Here is a 22,500-nt window from a genome sequence, read left to right as displayed (position 1 = left end):
GCCAGGAAACTGTTCATAAACTAACACACAAACAAACAAACAAACGAAGAGGGTTAAAACATAACCTCCTTCCAACTTCGTTGGCGGAGGTAAAAATGTTATCGACATGAAACATGTTACAAAATTGTATACGGTAAAAAATTATGGAAAATATGATAGAACATCACAATAAACAAATAAAACATAGTGAATAAGTTAGACGTGATTCCCAGAAATAACTGACATTTCCTATAGTATTCGTGACCTTCCTTTGACCATTTGAGAAGAAAAAGAAAAAACAGAAAGAAACAAAAACTTAAGAGAGACTCCTCAACATATCGACCTTCACAAGACTGTCTGTCTTTCTCGGATAAGCTCCTTGCTATTTATGATCTGAGAGAGAGAGAGAGAGAGAGAGAGAGAGAGAGAGAGAGAGAGAGGAGGAGAGAGAGAGAGAGAGAGAGAAAGGTTTCTTATGTAACCTTAGGTAAAAGATTATGTGTTAGATCTTATAGCTTGTCTTGGCTGTAAAACATTACTAGATGTCATGCAATATATAAAGCTATAAAACTAAGTATGGCAAATATGTAGAATCAAGATTTATGCTACTTCATGATTACGAGAGAGAGAGAGAGAGAGAGAGAGAGAGAGAGAGAGGAGAGAGAGAGAGAGAGAGAGCTCTTGTTATTAATGTGAACCGCTATAACTTCTTGGAAAGATTGACTTAAAGTTTAGTAAGACATGTACCATTGACATTTTCTCGTACATCGTTCCTTTTCTGTGGATGTATTCCTTCCGGAGACTTGTATAGACTTTTATTATACTCATATTAGCCCATTTCCCTGTGAGCCGGCATTTAAAGAAAAAAAAAATTTCAAAAATTTTCATAAGTGCCCAAAATGTATATTATGACAGAGCGCTCTTTCAAATTTGTACTATATAATTTCTAATAAGTTTACAAGTTGAAAACATACATTTAGCACAACGTCTCCCTTTATTATAAAGAGCAAGCGTCTAGCTGCACACACACACACACACACACATATATATATATATATATATATATATATATATATATATATATATATATATATATATGTACACACACATATATATACAACCATATACACATATACATATATATTTATACACACACACACACACACACACATATATATATATATATATATATATATATATATATATATACATATACACATATATATATATATATATATATTATATATATAATATATATATATATATATTTCTGGTTACGCTCAGCGGCATTGCCAGACGTAACTTCTCAGTCTCTCGCCGTCCCTCGAGTAGAGGGAGACGTGTAGTTATACCCTGGCGAGAAGGGGTGCACCGAGAGGAAAGGGGGAGGGAGTGGGAAGGGTTGAATCAGTGTATGTGTGTCAGTTGTGCGTGTGTTTGTGTGTCATTTTTGTCGCGTCGCGTACACAAGTAGTTATGTAAATGCAAGTTACTATAAGGCTTATGTCACCTTCTAGAGCCTAGTAAATTTCACGAAGGAACCCAAAAGAAAGTTTAAGTTCGTACGTCAAGCAATTTTTTCGGTAAATACTACAAAGGCTGGCGCCCCCCCCCCCCCCAAAAAAAAAAAAAAAAGACCGGGAAAGGGGATAAGATAGGAGGCGCCGCCCTCAATACGCATCCTGTACTTACTTTGTCCATCTCCTCACCATCATCATCATCATTTTTTTTTTTTTTTTTTTTAGTATCATGAGTTGGCCTCTTAAAATTTTTACTTCTCTGAAGGAACATATACCGTCTTACACCGTTGGTATACCAATCTACCACACATCGATTTTAAACATTCTATTAAGTACTATAAATCATTTGTGTAAGGTATTTTATATAGTATAATTGGTAATAAACTAAAGGACACACTGCGTAAATAAGGAATCATCAACACAACGTAGGACATCAGATCTTCATAGGAGTATGGATTAAATGCGATCGACATCGAATGACATTGCCGAACAACACAACTTCATGGTTTGTTTGAATACCCTTACCTTGATGAAAGAGATATTTCGGATATGGTAAGCGATTTTTATTTCTAATATACGCTCTGAAAGGTAAATTGGCATACCAAAATGTGAGATAGAAAAAAAAAACTGACATTTGAACTGTCCTCTATCCATAGAAAATTAGTAGGGACAAACGTTTAAAGTGAAGCTTACTAGAGAAAACATTTCTGGTCTACAAAACTACTCCGCAGAAGCAAAGTTTTACTTAAGAACACGAGGTCGATGCAGATAATGACAGGGGAAGTCAGACGGTGAACAAAAAAGAAAAAAAAAATGGCAGGAAGCGTGGAGATGAATGGAAGAGAAAAGAAACGTGATAGGGTTAGAGAAAAGAGACAGAGAAGAAGAGGGTGGGAGGGGATTTAGGATGATAGGAAACAGAAGGATGGATGACTCATGCTAATTTGGCCTGAATTTGCATCCACCATTGCAGACAAAAAGATTCTGAGAAATCCGCCCGGCCATTTTTAATCTGATTGGGAAAGGATCATGCAGAAAGCGTTCTTTCATCTCAGCATTCAATATGTTACTTTTCATAATCATGCTTATCATTCCTTACGGGAATCTCTTTGCTCCTTTTAATATATCTTAAGACCAATGAATGGAACGGCGCAGTCTGATAAAAACTTGTATCCTCATCCTGTCTCGCTCGGGGGAGTCTGAATTCTAATTAACAATCTGCGGCGAACAGGAAAATGAAAAAAAAAAAAAAAAATACAGTAAACCAGAAATGATGCGTTCGCCAAGCGAACCATCACGGAGAGAGAGAGAGAGAGAGAGAGAGAGAGAGAGAGAGAGAGAGAGAGAGAGAGAGAGAGAGAGGGTCTACCCTCATCTGGGATACGTCAAATAACCGTTCTTAACCAACACTTTTAGCACGACAGTGAAAAAGCAATTACCTAATTTTTGCGCACTTCAAGAGGGTACATTAATGTCTAGACGACTGGCTGATGGAAAACTTATGAAAGGACGGGAGAGTGAGATGCAAATCAGTAATACGTGTTTTCATCACAGAATCCTACTTTTTTTCTCTGACTCTCTAACGGATTCAAGATAAGTTGGACAAAATCATAAAAAAAAAACTCCAAACGTTTAAACTAATTCGCTATACCCAGGAGCAAATGGAGTCTCCTCGGATGGACTAAATAAAAATGCTGACACATCCAAAATCCTTGTAATTCATCTCTCTCTCTCTCTCTCTCTCTCTCTCTCTCTCTCTCTCTCTCTCTCCTCCTCTCTCTCTCTCTCTCTTAGTCATTTCGTTTTCTTCTTTCACATAATCTGCAACAAAGATAACTGACGGCGAGATGTGATGCTGCAATAATTCAATAATGAAGAAAAACTTCAAAAGATAAGCAGCTTATAAGGTATATAACCAAGAACTTAATCAGGAGAGTTCATTTCAGAAACCAAAGGCGAAAAACTTTAGATTACACTTATGGACAAATCCAGATATTTTCGAAAATAGACATGAAAAATTTAGTCTTATTTATTTAGATGATAAACTTTTCTCACTTTATCAAATATAGTAAATTTGGAATTAAACAGATTAGGGTCAAATTGATATCCAATTATAACTATTGTTGCAGAACACTTGTACATATTTATACGGAGCAAACGTATGAGCCCATAACTTGTTAAATACTTCATGATTATTTCTCCCAAACAATAAGACACTTTACCTTCAAGATACGATTTGCAGACAATGCACCAATATTCCACCTAAAACCCTTTATATTCTCTCTCTCTCTCTCTCTCTCTCTCTCTCTCTCTCTCTCTCTCTCTCTCTCTCTCTCTCTCTCTCTCGTAATCATCAAGTAGCAGAAATCTCAACTCCACAAATTTGGTCTCTCTCTCCTCTCTCTCTCTCTCTCTCTCTCTCTCGTAATCATCAAGTAGCAGAAATCTCAACTCCACAAATTTGGTCTCTCTCTCTCTCTCTCTCTCTCTCTCTCTCCGCGCTGCCTTCAGCATGTACACAACCACTCCATAAATTAAAATGATCTCATCCATTACATCCTTTGCTTCTAAACATAATTACAGCTGATTGGTTCTCAGGTGAAGGCGTCACACCCCGAAGGAGTAAAGGCTACCCTGTTCACCAGACCTTGACCTGAGACAGCCCAGTGGGGTAACTTAGACATATCTATAATATATTTAAATCCAAGATAGAAAATACTCCACTTAAATTTTAATATAATATTCTCCTGGCATTGGTAAGTGCAAATCTAATCGAAGGTAGTGATTTTTTCCGAGATGATTTGTGTACAAGTTGTCTTAATAATGAAGCTAAATACTACACAGTATTCTAGAAGTTTTATTCCAGGTGTAACTAAGTTGTGGAATGATCTTCCTAATCAGGATTTTGATTTGGTAGAACTTCAAATGTTCAAACTTGCAGCAAATGTTTTGTATGTTGAACAACCTGACATAAGTCCTTTTATAGTTTATATATGAAAGATCCGTTTTAATGTTGTTACTGTTTTTAAATTGTTTTATTTTAATTGTTCATTACTTCTTATATAGTTATTTATTTCCTTATTTCCTTTCCTCTCTGGGCTATTTTTCCTTGATGGAGTCCTTGGGCTTATAGCATCCTGCTTTTCCAACTAGGGTTGTTGCTTAACTAGAAGTAATAATAATAATAATAATAATAATAATAATAATAATAATAATAATGTTTGAATTCTACCGCTTAGAATCGGAAGTTCTCAGGAACTTTCGACATTAAATAAATCGATCGTCCTCCAGCTGCGACCAGAGATGCTTGTATATACATTCTACAATTCAATTGCTGTCAAAAGTTGACCTTCTGACCTATCTTCTGATTTTGCACTTCTCGCTACCTTAGCCTTATAACGTATACCAGGATTTACACACACTGATACTTACGAATATACTAATCCTTTTCATTCAAATCCGGGTCAAAATAAAATCCTAGTTTTAATTAAATTTATTGATATAAAAGGCCTAAACATTTAATAAAAATCAGAATTGCGATCTTGATCTGGATTACCTCCAAAATTTAATGGGTTCTTTCGGAGCATTATATCTATCCGTTGTTAAAATTTTGACGTAATTCTGCTAACAGACACATATGAGTGCAGGTAAAACATAACCTCCTAGGCGTAGGTAATAATATTACATTGACAGAGACGTGACAATATCCACTCGTGCCTCAATAGTATGACATCCAGATAATTAAGCACTTACTGGAACTGTTTAGTTGACATCGTGATAATGAAGCACTTGACTGTTTAGTGATAATTAATATTTTCCCCAAAATCAGTAACATCAAGTAATTCTATTTTGAGTAGCATAATATTTCTATTAAAATAATATAGGAATTTAGATTCGCTTCTTGTCCAAATGGTATCAATGCACAGTTCAACATATTTCTCATGACAATACTGTTGCATAAACTCCTTTTTTTTGATTAAGGCTTTCAAGAAGACACTGAAAACTTTCTTGTTCTCTACGTGCTTTGATAGTGAGGATTTGACAAAAAACGAGTAATACGCGGTGTGTAATGTTGAATGCTTTCGAACGAACATGATAAAATGAACGGGTAGAGCCTGTAGAGAGTAGGGTTCCCCTGCTGTATAGGACCAGACAAGCAGCCCGTAAAGTAAAGTAAAGTAAAGTAAGAGCTATACAACAATGAATCGGTAATGCAAGCCGACTGAGGGAACTCTGGTCCTCCTTTACTCATAAGAAAAAACTGTAATTGTATGCAACAGGCAATTGCACGATGCAAATCCACGATTTAGTTAAATCCGCCAACTAAGTTGGGAGGTTATGTTTATTCCCTGTTAGGTGTGTTTGTTTTTTTATTAGTTTGTTTGTTTGATGGGTTTGATTTTGCGCTTGTTTGTTTGTTTGTGAACAGCTTCCTGGCCACAATTTTAATCGTAGAGTAATGAAACTTGCATGAATTAGCTGTTATGTAAAAAGCTGGAAATTATCAAATTTTGGAAGGTTAAGGTCAAAGGTCAAGGTTAGTCAAGGAAAATGTCAAATTCCCGTAATCAAGACTAAGTTTGGACATCTTTGTCACAGAGACTTCAAACTTGTTTCACATTTGAGTGATGAAAATCCACGCCAATTAATACGTGTTAAGGTCAAAGGTCAAGGTCGAACAAAAGGTCGAGAAATAAGCTGCTACACGGGAGGTCTGCGCTTTAGTGAGTGTCCCTCTAATATTCTAACTGTATTTCTGCGTTCTGCCCGTTGTCTTTTTGATTGAGCTTTTTCGAATTCAGGAATGAGTGACATAGTAGCCATATTTTGCTTACCTTTAAATGCCCATTCCTGTGTTTCCTATCATTAACTTGACAAAATAGTTGACAGAATGTTACCTAAAATTTTCGACGAAGTTGTCATTAAACATACGGAGAAACATTCAAACAAAGTTTGCGAGTACGAAGACGCATTAAAGCATTATACAGATTTCAATACCTTACTTCTAAGCAAAATTACGGCAATAGATAAATCATTGACACACATATACATATATATATACATACATACATACATAACTATATATATACATATATATATATACATATATATATATATATATATATACACGCATATATATATACATATATATATATATACACAGTATATATATATATATATATATACACATATATATAAACACACATGCTTATATAAGTCAAATATAAAAACAAATCGTAAAACAGACTTACTTCTAGTTCTTGTAGTTGTAAATCACAAATTACTTTGATAATATTAAATTCAAGCTACTTCAATTACAAGGAAAAGCGAAAAAAAAAATATATATTTGGTAGTCGTAAAATTTCTATAAAAATACCTCGCTACTTTATAATCATTAAAAAGGATATACTATGTTATTTGAATAACGTGTTAGTGACCGGTTACGCAAGATAAATATAAAAACAATTGCTAGAATTCTCAAAAAGATCAAGATATAAAAATAATATGTATTAATCCAGGAAATAACAGTACCCATAAACTCAACTTATGACTTGGATGCCGGTAAATTAATCTTCAAGGCTTATAAAATAACCGTTTTTATTTAATCTTTTAAAATATTATTTTTTTTAAATACAAAACTGCTGTGTAGCAAAACCCACGCTTATACGTCCTGATAATAAGCAAAACATTAATAATCAATTCTCCATCAGACATACAAAAAAAAATTTACTCGAGCGAGCTCACTTCAAGGAAAATACTAAATTAAAACTGAAATATCAACGACATACCGAAAAACATCTTAATGAAGTTCCTCTTCGCTACTTAATCGTAAAATGATGTCGAGAGCCAATAACCGTTTACAAATGATCAAGGAGTCCTTAAGAATTTCATTAGATGCTCAAAACTTTAGATGTCGTCAGAGACTGTTGACGTAGGAAAAATATATTTAACTCAAAAAACAACCATTTGAATATTTCACAATTTCCTAAACATGGAAAATTCATTAAACATATCATTGCAATTTTTGAGATCTAACGGCAACCAATAATGTTTGAAATCACGTTTTCATTTACGAATCAGTAGGGTGCAGACCTTATTTCTCGATCTTTTGCTCGACCTTGACCTTGACCTTCAACCTTAACGTTTTAATTGGCGTGAATTTTCATACACCCAAATATGAAGCAAGTTTGAAGTCTCTGTGACAACGAAGTCCAAACTTATGGCTGATTACGTGAATTGGATATTTTGCTTGAGCGTGACTTTGACCTTCCAAAATTTAATTATTTCCAGCTTTTCACATAACAGTTAATCCCTGAAAGTATAATTACGATTCAAATTGCGACCAGGAATCTGTTCACAAACAAACAAACACACACAATCATAAACAGGGGCGAAAACATAGCCTCCTTTCAAATTTGTTGGCGGAGTTAATAAGGAGTCTTAATGGACATAGGAATAGACATTGTACTCGATTGACAGTAAGGCCCAAATAACTCCACTGTCTGTAATACTGTCTCAGTTAACGTGTCTCTTTGGGTTGTATAATACCGTATTCAACCATGACAACTATACCATCACGTAGGACTTCCTGTCTTAGCACGAAAGCCACTAAAGTTGCCTAAAAGAGATTCTTTGTTCCGAGAAAGGTCAATGTGAGCTACTATTAACGTCTTAAAATGAACGATGTCATATGTGACGTATAGTTAGACTGCTTTAAGAGCTTTCTGCCTGTTTCCTTTTATATCTTTGAGGGGGACAAGGCGGCAGGGTCATTGACCCTTAGCCTTATAGAAGATAATCTAAACATGAGGACATCATACAACAACAACAACAACAACAACAACAACTGCAGCCGTTTCTAGTCTACCGCAGAACAAATGCCTCAGATATATCTTTACTCATGCCTGGGGTATTAAAGTCTTACTAAAAAAAAAAAAGGTTCGTCTACTAGATATCAATTGAGGGTACCGCGACTCTAAGAAGAATTCAAAACAGAATATAACCAAAATTACGAAATACTATTGGTTAACATGCGAGAGTTCTTTTGATTACAGGAAGGAAAACGCAGCTCTGAAAAAAAAAATGAATTTGATGTGAATATCCCCCAAGACGAATTATTCTTATTTTTAATTCGTTTATAATCTGATGATATAGGCTACCTCACGCTATTAATGAATGATTTCGAACAAAAAGGCCAATCCTCAATGAAGCAATAGAGAAAAGTCATGAAAACTTCGACCGGAAACATACTGTTTCAAAACAAAATTTTTGTTTAAAGATCACCAATAGTTTCTAGGCTTCTTTAAGGGTTATTTTGTAAGCAGTTGTCCATCAGTATACAGGAGAAAAAAAATGTCACCCTAATGAATATTATGAGAGAGAGAGAGAGAGAGAGAGAGAGAGAGAGAGAGAGAGAGATTCTCATTTTACAGCACATTACAGCAGAATAAAGATTACAAAACACTATTGACTGACACACTCTCTTCTCACTCATGTTTATCTATATAGGCACACTCCAACATAACTGAAGACAATAGCATACAGTTCATACAGATAATAAACCCATTTATCAATTTATAGTATTTATAAACATGCCCCAACATAAAAATAAAATAAAATATTAACATTCAACATATTTTTAAATACTTTTTAATTAGTACTGAGGACAGGAACATTACAAAACTAGTCTTTTAGATAGATAATTATGTCCAGCTTGATGAAGGTCGTTTTCAGATGTAATAATTAAACTATAAATCTCACGATTATGTACCATAATTACTGAAACATGAATATATTTATTAATGACCTCAGGTGTCACCACCTCTAGGTAGTATTCACAATTTCCTTTATAATTTCTTTCCATTTCACTCATATGCCGCAGCACATAAATACAAGTAAAACCGCACATACATACATACATACATATATACATTTATTTATATACGTATATAATGTGAGTGAACATGTGTTTTTATATATACACTTATCGATATATATATATATATATATATATATATATAAATACAATCTTTACTAACGAGAGAAATTAAAGTATTGTACATATTACCTTTCATAAAAAAATTAATGTGGAGTAAGTCATTAGAAAAATTAAAGAGACAAATAAAAGAACCTAAGACTTTCGACCTTTATGTATCCAGCGTAATCAATTAATTTTTGCATAGATAAAAACTCGAAGAAAATAATGATTCTATCAAAGAAGGGGAGCTTTGTGACTCCTAAAGTAAATTCCTTACTTGAAATCTAGAAAGGTATAAATGACATATACCGTAAACTATAAGCAACAGAGGCTACATCTTTATCTTTAACTTATCGAAAAATATTATTAATATTTATCATTTGCGTTTTTATTTTTTCCAAATTATTCGTCTCTGTCGCTGAAAAAAATATTAAACATAAGACTTCAGACATTTGTAAAATAAAGGCGCTTGGTCAATTTATCTTTTTTATTTTTTTCAATTTTTTACAAATATCAACAAATGAACATTCTTACAACCGTGAGATTTCACGTACAATTAATGTGACATTTCTTTATATTAAAAAAAGATAGATTTACAAAATTTTCTAATTTCAATAGACTTAAAACGACCTATAAATTGACCTAGGCAATAGATACAAGAAAACAGAAAGATAAAAAAAAAAAAAAAAAAAAAAAAAAAAGGTAATTTCGGTTACTTACAAAAACCTGTTACGTCAAGATGAAAATTGTAAATGCCAACAACTACTAATTAGTCTTACAAGTTTTAAGATGACAAAATAAATATTCCACAGCAAAACCATTAAGATAGAACTAATGAAAAAACTTTCTTCTTTTCCATTTCCAACTTTTATTACCTACTATTAAAACAAATTTAACACCTCTCTCTCTCTCTCTCTCTCTCTCTCTCTCTCTCTCTCTCTCTCTCAATATACATACATATATATACGTACATATATATATATATATATATATATGTGTGTATATATATACAGTATATACATATACATATACATACATATATATATATATATATATATATGCATTTATTTATTTGTACACGTGCTCGTTTTTATAAGTCACAGTGACCTCTTAACCCACAATTTTCTCACACAATTGAAGGATATGTTTTTAAGGAAATTCATGCACCTGAATCGTCATGAATATGCAAAATACTTTTAGAACACAATGCAAATAAAGGAATTTTAGAACATGAAAAAAAGGGGTTAACTATTAATTATTATTATTAAAAGAAGGAGTTTTACCAGCCCAATGAGTCAAGCTTGACTCTCACAGGGCTGGCCCGAAAAAAAATCGGGCTATAAAGAATTATAAGATTATCAAAAATTCAATTGATATGGAAAAAAAAATAAATAAATGAAAAAAAGGAATTATATATATGTACTGTATATACAGTATATACTTATAATCTTTAAATATTCTAAATATGGGTGAATAGATGGATGAATATATATATATATATATTATATATATATATATATGAAATCTGAGTGATAAAAATAATTAACTATATATTAAATCTATGTAATTTAAAATGAATTAGTAAGAAATCTTAGGTAAAAATTTAGATTCTATCAATAATACGTGAATTCCTTAAAAAGGTTAAAATTCTAGAAACAGAAAAATTACTTGATTCAGTTAAAATGTCAGAAAAAGTTTTCTGACCAAAACATATCTCTCTCTCTCGCTGAAAAACTTTACAAACCGAAAATATATGCTTAATAGATAAAAAAGTATCACACTCACTGCACATTGGAACAGTGCCGTGAGGTGTACTCATTAAAAATTCATGGGTTAATCTCGAGTGCCCAATTCGTAATCTGGTTAAAATTACTTCTGTTCTTTTGTTCTTTTGTGTCGAGGAATCCCAAGGAGCAACCTTCGGTTTAATTTGCCTTAATTTATTATTTTCTGGCACATTATTCCAAATATTCTGCCATTTTTCCAATATGAAATGCCTTAATAATGTAATCAAATCTCCAACTGGGAGGTCAATGTTTTGTTGTGGTAATTTAATGGCTTCTTTAGCAGCAGCATCCGCCTTTTCATTACCAACAACTCCAACATGAGCCGGTATCCAGCATAACTCGATACTTACACACTGAGAAGATAATTTACTTATAAGGTCTTTAATTCTTAGGATCAAGTGGTTCCTATGAGTATAGTTTTTAAGGGCCACTATGGCACTTTGAGAATCTGAATAGATGACAAATTTAAAATTCTTCCTGTCTTCAATGGTTTTAATCATATTGATTGCTTGTAAAATGGCATATAACTCTGATGTAAATACTGATGATTCTTTTGGCAACGATAATTGTTGTGTTCTATCTAAAGATACTGCAGCACATCCAGTACCCATTGGGGATTTAGAACCATCAGTATATATTGCATAGTGAGGACCTTTTCTCTGAATATGTTCTATGGTAATTTGCTTGTGGTGACTCGGAGTATAAGTGAATTTTTTTGATAAATAAAACAGATGAGAACAGATTCTTGTCCTTGTCATAATCCAAGGTGGGGAAATAAAGATGGTTGGATAAGATTCACTTTAACGTTTATTGATTGTAACAGTCTGTTTGCCCTAATTGGGAATGGTGGTTCATGGTTGTTTATAAATATGTCCCTCTCATTAAAAAGCTTTTTTGTTGGAGAATTAGTGGATAAAATTTTCAATGCACTCCGCATTGTTACAAAATCCCGATGCAAAGACAATGGGGGTTCTCCAATTTCACATAAAACTGAGAGATTTGGGGATGATCTAAATGCTCCCGCTACAAATTCTCAGGCCTCGAGTGTGTATTGGATCTAAAGATTTCAAAGTTGCTTCTGATCCTGAACCATAAATTGGGCTACCTTAATCAATTCTTGATAATACTAATGCTTTATACATCATTAGTAAAGTTGATCTCCTTGCACCCCAGGTTGTGTGAGATAATTTCCTCATTAAATTAAGAGCACTGTTACATTTGGATTTGATATATGATACATGTGCTTTCCAATTCAAATGGGTGTCAAAAATTAGTCCCAAAAACTTTACCTTATCTTGAAATTGGATTTGTACGTTGCCCAATGTTAGATTGATATCTTGGTTCTGCTTCCATCTACTATTTTTATAAAACATTATGGCTTGAGTTTTTTCTGCCGAAAGTCTAAAACCAACAGATGCGGTCCACGCTAGTATTTTTCTAGTGGCACTATTTAGAATCCTTTGTAAATGACGCAGGCTATAGGAGGAATAATAAATTGCAAAATCATCTACATATAGACTACTTTGCACTCCTTGTGGCATTTGATTAACAATGTCGTTAATTGCCAATGCAAAAAGAGTCCCGCTTAAAACACTGCCTTGCGATACACCACTGTCAAGATTAAAAGATTCGGAGTAAATGTTATCAATATGAGTTTGAAACGTTCTTCCACCAATAAAATTTCTAATAAAAATAGGAAGGTGTCCTCGAAAACCATTCTGATGTAAGGATTTTAGTATCGAGTGTCTCCACGTTGTATCATATGCCTTTTGAATATCAAAAAATATGGCTATTGTGATCTGTTTTCGTTCAAAGCCTCTACGTATATAATTTTCTAAGTGTGAAAGTGAATCCAAAGAAGATCGTTCTGATTGTGAGCCAAATTGAGAAGTTGATAGAATATTATTGCGACGTAAACACCAATTTAGTCTATAATTTACCATTTTTTCCAGTAATTTACATATGCAACTGGTTAATGAAATTGCTCTGTAATTGTTTGGATTACTTGGATCTTTCCCTGCCTTTACTATTGGTATTACTATTGCATGTTTCCATGCCTTTGGAAATAGGTGTTTGGTCCAAAGATGATTGTAAAAATCCAATAGATATGCTTTAGCTAAAGGGGCTAGATTTCTAATCATATCGAAATTTATCTTATCATTACCCGGGGCTGTTGACCTACAATTAGATAATGCAAATTCCAACTCCTCTTCAGTGAATCTTTTATTGTAATAGATATCCTCCATAGTATCAAAGTTCAATGGTGTTGCTTCTTCTCTTCTTTTAATGGCTCGAAAGTGGGCATCTAAATTATCAATGCTGCTTATATTTTCAATATTATGGCCGATAATATTAGAGATTGTCTGAGTATCATGTATTAACGAGCCGTTATGCATTAATGCGTGTCTCGCTGGTTTGCTGTAGGAGCCATTAATCTTCCTAAACTTCTGCCACACCTTCTGCACAGAAGTATTATCCGATATGCTTGACACGTATTTTTGCCATGAAATTATCTTGCCTTTAATTACTTCCTTTCTGAATTTAGCAGAACCCCTATTAAAATATGGTTTCAACACACTAATTTCTATTGCTATGTCAACCAGTTTGTTTATTTTATTCCCTAACATTAGGGGACCTGTGCTCAAATGTTTGAATCTTTTATTTAGGGTTTCTAATTTTCTTCCAACTGCATGCTTTTCGTTTATCAGCTGGGTTAATGTCTCTGACCACCATGGGACTGAATGTTTTAACTGTCGGGTGCCAGTCAGAGGTATCGATTTATCAGCCGCTTGTGTGATAAAATTCACAACGTCATCATTTGTTTTATCATGATCTTGGGAGTAATCAAAGGGAGGCACTTGCTTAGTGTAAAACTTGAACTTATCCCAGTCAGCTTTATCTGTATTATATCGTTGAATCGAAGAAGTTGGTGTATGTCCTAATATGGTAATCAAAATAGGAAAATGATCACTGGTAAACAGGTCGTCTAAGACATTCCATTCGAACCTATCAACAATATTATTGGAACACAGAGTTAAATCTATTGACGAATAGGTTCCATGAGCTTTTGAATAGTAAGTGCTACTCTCTGCCTCATTTAATATACAGAGGTTATGATCATTCATCATCTGTTCAACCTTTGAACCATTTATGTCAACATCAACACAATTGGTGTCCCATATGGAGTTATGGGAGTTGAAGTCTCCTAGTAATAGTATATCCTCTTGCATATAGGGGTTAACTAAAAAGTTCTAAAGAAAAAGGGGGAAACTAAAAAGTACTAAAGAAAAAAGGGGGAAACTAAAAAGTACTAAAGAAAAAAGGGGGAAACTAAAAAGTACTAAAGAAAAAAGGGGGAAACTAAAAAGTACTAAAGAAAAAAGGGGGGAAACTAAAAAATACTAAAGAAAAAAGGGGGAAACTCAAAAATACTAAAGAAAAAAGGGGGAAACTAAAAAGTACTACAGGAAAAAAGGGGAAACTAAACAGTACTAAAGAAAAAAAGGGGAAAACTAAAAGAATACTAAAAACCTGGTTCAACACGGCAGACCAGGCTTGAGTCATATACTCCTCACGTATCGCAAAGACTGCGTTCGGCCACATCACAATAAAACTTGTGCAATGGTTGGTGACTGCAATCAGTTGGGGGAAATTAATGGGAGAGGAGGACGGGTCTGCAATAAACAGGTAGCCGAGCCCCATAAAATAGAAAAAAAGGAAAAAAGGAAAAAAAAAACACGACGACAATTTCAGGTCATAAGATTCGCAGGCCATCAGTTCCACTTGTCCATTTGAAGTGGAACAAATTCCTAAATGCACAATTTCTCTCTCTCTCTCTCTCTCTCTCTCTCTCTCTCTCTCTCTCTCTCATCACATTTGGCAATTAAACCGATAACATGAAATTGTAAATACAATACCTAAAATTTCCTAACTAATCTAAACTGATAACTTCTAAAAATGGTAAAACAGACGTAAAGAGTAATAAAAAAATTAAATAAAAGCAAGGCAGGAAGAAAAGAAAATCAGTAATATCATCGATAATTTACTTCCAACAGGAAACAGCAACGTCAAAAGTCTTTTTGGTCCACATGCCTATTTACAGCTATATTTTTGGGGGATGACTTTAAGACCTAGAATTACACGAATAAATTTATAATATTCACAAAATCATAAATTGTGAACATATGTCACAGTTGTATACAAATGCACGACTACACTTCATCGTTAAATAAATTTAAAAGAATATGAATTTATTGTGCCATGCCAACTTCAAGACCATTGCAAGAAAAATATACCTTTGTATAAATAAAATTGGGGATAAACCCCACTTTACTATTACTAATAGGCCTAAAACTTTCCAAACTATTCGCTACCATGGTTGGCTAGCTAACTGCCCTCTTTCTTCTTTCACACATCTTTCGTATCAGCTTAAAAAGTCCTTCCCTTCTTGCCCCCGAACACCACCACCACCACAACCCCCACTCTCTCTCTCTCTCTCTCTCTCTCTCTCTCTCTCTCGCGTAAAGAGAGCCATGCTTGTCTTTTAGCATCTGCTTCATATCAACTGTCAAAGACGATATCATCATCTCGTCAAACAGATATTCACCTTCGTTGGCTTCGAAACATTTCCTCGTCTTCAGAAAAAGCATACAATTCAAACTTGAGATTAATGAATAGGGTTGTTATCAAACAATACATGAATTTGGAAAAGAAAATTCCCAACATCTACTGTATATTAATTAAATCATTTTGAAACTGCCAATTAAAAAGGGACCAAACAAATCAGCCATTTTTTCCTCTCGTGTTCATTACATATCCAAAAATTGGGTCTTAAACGGACAAAGTAGGTCAGTCCCATTGTTTATCATCTACATTTTTATTATTTGATAAAGGAAAGAGAAAAAGAAGAGGGGGGGAGGAGAAGAGGAAGTGGTCAGAGAAGGGAGGAGAAGAGGAAGTAGGCAGAAAAGGGGAGAGTAGAGACGGGAAAATAGAGGGAGAGTCGTGACGTAAGGTCTTGGGAAAAATAGGGTCCTCGGCTAAACAAGGATGTAAACTATATCCAATGCATCTGACACCAGCTCTTATTGTATAGAAATGTAAACAATGGAGTTATGCCAACACGTTGGAACTTCAGAAGTTTAAACTTACAACGGGTTGTTGTGCCCTGATTGGTAACGTCTCTGTCTGGTGTTTGCCAGACGGGGGTTCGAGTCCCGCTCAGACTCGTTAGTGCCATTAGTGTCTGTAACCTTACCATCCTTGTAAGCTAAGGTTGGGGCGTTTGGGGGAGCCTTTAGGTCTATCTGCTGAGTCATCAGTAGCCACTGCCTGGCCCTCCCTGGTCCTAGCTTGGGTGAAGAGGAGGCTTTGGCGCTGATCATATAAAATATGGTCAGTCTCTAGGGCATTGTCCTGATTGCTAGGGCAATGTCCCTGTCCCTTCCCTTTGCCATTCACGAGCGACCTTTAAACCTTTAAAACGAATGTTATATTGAATAGGTTGACATAATACTCTTCATTGTTTATATGACAGATTTATTTTGACGTTGTTGCTGATCTTAGAATGTTTTTTTATTAATTATTCATTACTTCTCATGTAGTTCATTTAGTTCCTTATTTCATTTCCTCACTGGGCTATTTTAGTTGGAGCCCTTGGGATTATAGCATCCTGCATTTCCTACTAGGGTTGAAGCTTGGCTAATAATAATAATAATAATAATAATAATAATAATAATAATAATAATAATGAAGTGTTTTGATGGAGACATTCTGATGAATTTATGATTTTTGACACCCTTTACGAGTAAACAAAAAAATACTTGTCAAGAGATCAAAGTTTTTTCGTTATGTCAAAATCGTATAAATCTGAATACTACATCATAACGATATTAAATATCAAAATAACTCCATGTCATTATTTCTACAAACAAAAATGATACTGTAAGGAGATTTGGTTTAATCTAACAGTAAAATAAGGTAAAGGCTATTAAAAACTAAAGTAAAAGCTATTAACTTCAACATTCAAATGTTAAGTATCAGGAAAAATAACCTTGTACAATTATATCAAACTGATTTAATAAAAACCCTTGTCACCAAAAAATTATACCTTTGGTAATAACATTCTAAGGTGTACACGTTCAAAAAAAAAAAAAGTGTCAAATTTTTGGATCAAAATTTTGATGCAAAATTTGAGTGTGTGTAGGACGTTTTGATGTCAAAATTTTGCTTCAAATCTTTTTTGACATCAAAACGTCCTACACACACTCAAATTTTGCATCAAAATTTTGACGCTCTTTTTGAACGTGTATGGGCCCCTTAACAGACTTAGATATATACTACTTTTACAGGTTCGGTTAAGAGGAAAACACCATAAATATATATTTTCTTCTACGTATCGTCGTGGGCATTAATATTTTTTCTTTTCTTTTTTCTTAAAAATCCCTTAAAACTTTATTACACAGTAAACATAAAATTCCTTTCAGGAAAATGTAATGTAATACGCTATAAAACTAGAGCCTAACAAACCCATTAGCTAATCACATGGCCAAGATGACTTTTTAATGTGCAATACCGAATCGATATAGCAGAAACTCCCCTAAATAATAAAGAGCTAAGTCTCTCTCTCTCTCTCTCTCTCTCTCTCTCTCTCTCATATACATATATATATATACATATATATATATATATATATATATATACTGTATATATATATCTATATATATATATATCTATAAATATATATATATATATGTATATATATATACATATAATATATATATATACAGTACATACACATATATACATATACATATATATACACATATATACATATATCTACACACACACACACACACACACATATATATATATATATATATATATCATCATCAGCCGTTACTAATCCGCTGAAGAACAAATGCCTCAGACATGTCCTTCCATTTGGGTCTGATTATTGTCTTTTAGTTCGTCCATGCATATAACATATGTGTGTGTGTGTGTTTATATATGTATATATGTATATATATATATATATATATATGTATATATAATATATGTGTATATATATTATATATAATATATATATATATATATATATATATATAGCAAATGGTAAGGAGGTGTATGTTGCGTTTATGGATCTGGATAGAGTTGATAGGGAAGCAATGTGGAATGTTTTGAGGTTATATGGAGTTGGTGGAAGGTTGTAAGCAGTGAAAAGTTTCTACAAAGGTAGTAATGCATGTATTAGGATAGGAAATGAAGTGAGCGATTGGTTTCCGGTGAGAGTGGGGCTGAGACAGGGATGCATGATGTCGCCGTGGTTGTTTAACTTGTATGTTGATGGAGTGGTGAGTGAGGTGAATACCCGAGTGCTTGGACGAGGATTGAAACTGGTAGACGAGAATGACCATGAATGGGAGGTAAATCAGTTGTTGTTTGCGGATGATACTGTACTGGTTGCGGACGCGGAAGAGAAGCTTGGCCGATTAATGACAGAATTTGGAAGGGTGTGTGAGAGAAGGAAGTTGAGAGTTAACGTGGGTAAGAGTAAGGTTATGAGATGCACGAGAAGGGAAGGTGGTGCGAGGTTGAATGTCATGTTGAATGGAGAGTTACTTGAGAAGGTGGATCAGTTCAAGTACTTGGGGTCTGTTGTTGCAGCGAATGGTGGAGTGGAAGCAGATGTACGCCAGAGAGTGAATGAAGGATGCAAAGTGTTGGGGGCAGTTAAGGGAGTAGTAAAAAATAGAGGCTTGGGCATGAATGTAAAGAGAGTTCTGTATGAGAAAGTGATTGTACCAACTGTGATGAATGGATCGGAGTTGTGGGGAATGAAAGTGACGGAGAAACAGAAATTGAATGTGTTTGAGATGAAGTGTCTAAGGAGTATGGCTGGTGCATCTCGAGTAGATAGGGTTGGGAACAAAGTAGTGAGGGCGATTCAGCGTTATGAAGCTTCATCTGTGGTGGATAACAGGGGAGGGTGGGCTGTGGCTCCCTAGCAGTACCAGACTAACTCGGTTGAGTACCTTGTCAGGCTGGGAGGAACGTAGAGAGAGGTGAGATCCCCTTTCTTGTTTCATTGTTTGATGTCGGCTACCCCCCAGAATTGGGGGAAGTATATGTATGTATGTATGTATGTATGTATATATATATATATATATATATATATATATATTTATATATATATATATTTCCAGTTACATTCAGCAGAATTGCCAGACATATGACTATTCGGTCTCTCCCCGTCCCTCAGATAGGGGAATAGGGAGTATTCATACCCTGGTTAGAGGGGGGTACCACGGGAGGTACACTGGGAAACCACGATCAGTGCGCGTGCGTGCATAATTATCTAAATATTTAGCCGTAATTTTCTTACGGCTGTGGTACACTAGTACATTATAATCTTGCCATTAGATTGTTCGTCGGAAGTATTTGTCCTGTGTTCCCTTGGTGGCGCTATTAACGACTTTGGCCCTGGATATCTTACACTAACTCGAACTTATGGTCTTGGCGGTTATATATTTACTCTAAATACTCAGGGGTCACCAATGTGACGGGCCGAGAGAAGGTTGTGACTTAAAGACAGGATGGAAGCAACTGAATGAGTTTATTATTGAACACTCTCCTTTATATACTAAAGCTCAAGGCAACAGGAAATTTCCTGTTCAAAAATCGACACCGTTACCATTGAGAAAAACAGATTTTTTTTTTTTTTTTCAGGTTCCTTTTTGTGCGAGGGAAGAGCGAAGATACAAGCACAAAATGAACTATGTACGATCGTGTGACACACGGTTGGTACACCATGAATTTAACAACAATAAATTCCTTGTACATTCATACTACTACTAAACCTGTTCTTTATTTATGAACAAAACTTATCAAAAGTATGCTCTATGAGAGAAAAATATCTGGTTTCCTTTTTTAATTTGAACAGACCCCTTTATCGATGGAACCCTCTTCTTACACACCATTCCCTTTCAGAGGCCGTCCCATCAATTATGCAATTATTCCCTTTATGGTGAGCCGGTTATGGTCCTCCAATACGTATTAATTCAAAGCCATTTCCTCCGAAATGTAGACCCTTCCTTAAGATCTGCTTCTGATGAAAGGTCTCAAATATAAGAATTTGTCTTATGCACTTTGAACAAAAGAAAAAAATAAGAATTTCAGACTTATGCCCTTTGAACAAAAGAAAAAAAAATGAAAATTTCAGTCCTATGCCCTTTGAACAAAAGAAAAAAATTAGAATTTCAGACTTATGCCCTTTAAACAAAAGAAAAAAAATGAGAATTTCAGTCTTATGCCCTTTGAATAAAAGAAAAAAAAAATGCTATACATATTTCACTTATGAAAGTAATGCAAATGTAAAGTTGGAAACAATATTCTGGATTTCTATTTCTTACAAATATCTGGACAAAAATATATTGTTGCTAGCCACTGTTTTAACTCAACCATATAAATAATGGTTGTAGGAATATGTAAGAAAATATTTTCGTATTTAAATGGATAAGGTTTTTCAAAAATATTGCTAAAGATGAACGCATATTAATATAAAGAAATTGTACCGGAAGGACTCGAAGCAAAAATCACCCGACATCCGAAATGATCCTTTAAGTACATCACCTGGCTAATGGCATGTGAGCTCCGCCCACGTAAACACCTGAGAGTTTGGGTCTACGAAGGTAGCTCGTTCATTTCTGACAGTGTTCTACAAATAACTGTATTCATGTTCATACTTTCGCTGTATTATATATAATGTAAAAATCACTCTCAATGAATCAGTTCTCTTGATGAGGCAAGGCGAAACTAGACAGAATTCATTCTTATATTTTCATTAGGTCTAAACTCTGAAGCGATAACTTCTTTAGCATAGGGGACTTAACCAGTGGGTAATATTGCGGTTAGAGTAATGTGTATAGTTTTGATTTTGTTCAAAATAATTTTTACGAAAAAATATGGATTTTTACCGACAAAAATGACAACAGTATTTGATGCAATAAACATGAACGCTTGATTTGGAATAGATAAAACTTATTTAAAAAAAAAAAAATCTGTTTTCGACTGAGCAGTCCCCCCCCCCAAAGAAACTATTAATTTTTTTTAATGAATTTTTTTTCTGCTTTCTGATTGAGTAGCAACCCCCCCCCCAAAAAAAAAAAAACACCAAAAAACGTTAAACAAAAAAAAATTCTCCTGCTTTTGGATTGACCAGTCCCAACAAATTTCGAGAAAGACAGAAAAGCGGTTTGCTCGAAATGAAACTCGTCCAAAGCATCCTCGGAAATTCCAAGAGAAAATGCGAAATGTCTAAATGGCAGAAACCCATTCCCGAGAGGGGATCGCCCTTTACCTATTCTCTCTTCAAAGCTTTCGTTTTCTAGGAAAAGGCAGTAGGAATCAAGGTGGAATTGCTTCCCGGGTCATTCCAGTAGGTTATTGTTGATCAAAAAATGGATAATACCAAAAGATATACATACAGAGGGAAAGATGTCTAGACAAGAAATGTTGAGTTAATTTTGCTTTTATTAAATATTTATATCTCTACAAAAGCAGTATAGCTACCCGCCCTCTCTCTCTCTCTCTCTCTCTCTCTCTCTCTCTCTCTCTCAGATGCAAAGATGTCTAGACAAAAAATGTTGAGTTAATGTTGAATTTATATCAAGTATATATATCCCTACAAAACCAGTATAACTACCCTCTCTCTCTCTCTCTCTCTCTCTCTCTCTCTCTCTCTCAGATGCAAAGATGTCTAGACAAGAAATATTTTGTTAATGCTGCCTTTATTAAGTATATATATCCCTCAAAAACCATTATTAACTATTTACTTTCTCTCTCTCTCTCTCTCTCTCTCTCTCTCTCTCTCTCTCTCTCCTGTCATTTTGTTTTGACAAAAAGTTAGCCAACAAAAGAAATTTAATTACCGGTCCGAATACATGATTTCCTATCCCACACTGGATTCTCAGTTTCCGAAAAACTCAGGACTTCGAGAGAGAAAAAAGGGGTTTAAGACAAAGATTTCCAGTTTTTCAACTATAAATCCATACAAATCTTAATAAGGGTAGGAATGAAGAGAACTGAAAATCAATAGAAAAAAAAATAAAAGCTTCTGGTTATAATAAAATAAACAAAAAACTATCATTAAAGTGGCGTGGTGGCTACTTTCACGATAGACGTATGGGTAATTTCCGCCATACTGTATACATCGGATATAACAGGCTATAGTACAAAA

This window comes from Palaemon carinicauda, chromosome 4 (genome assembly GCF_036898095.1).
Source record: "Palaemon carinicauda isolate YSFRI2023 chromosome 4, ASM3689809v2, whole genome shotgun sequence".
NCBI classification, from domain to species: domain Eukaryota; kingdom Metazoa; phylum Arthropoda; class Malacostraca; order Decapoda; family Palaemonidae; genus Palaemon; species Palaemon carinicauda.
The sequence above is the reverse complement of the archived record's forward strand: the minus strand, read 5'-3'. Positions refer to the sequence as shown.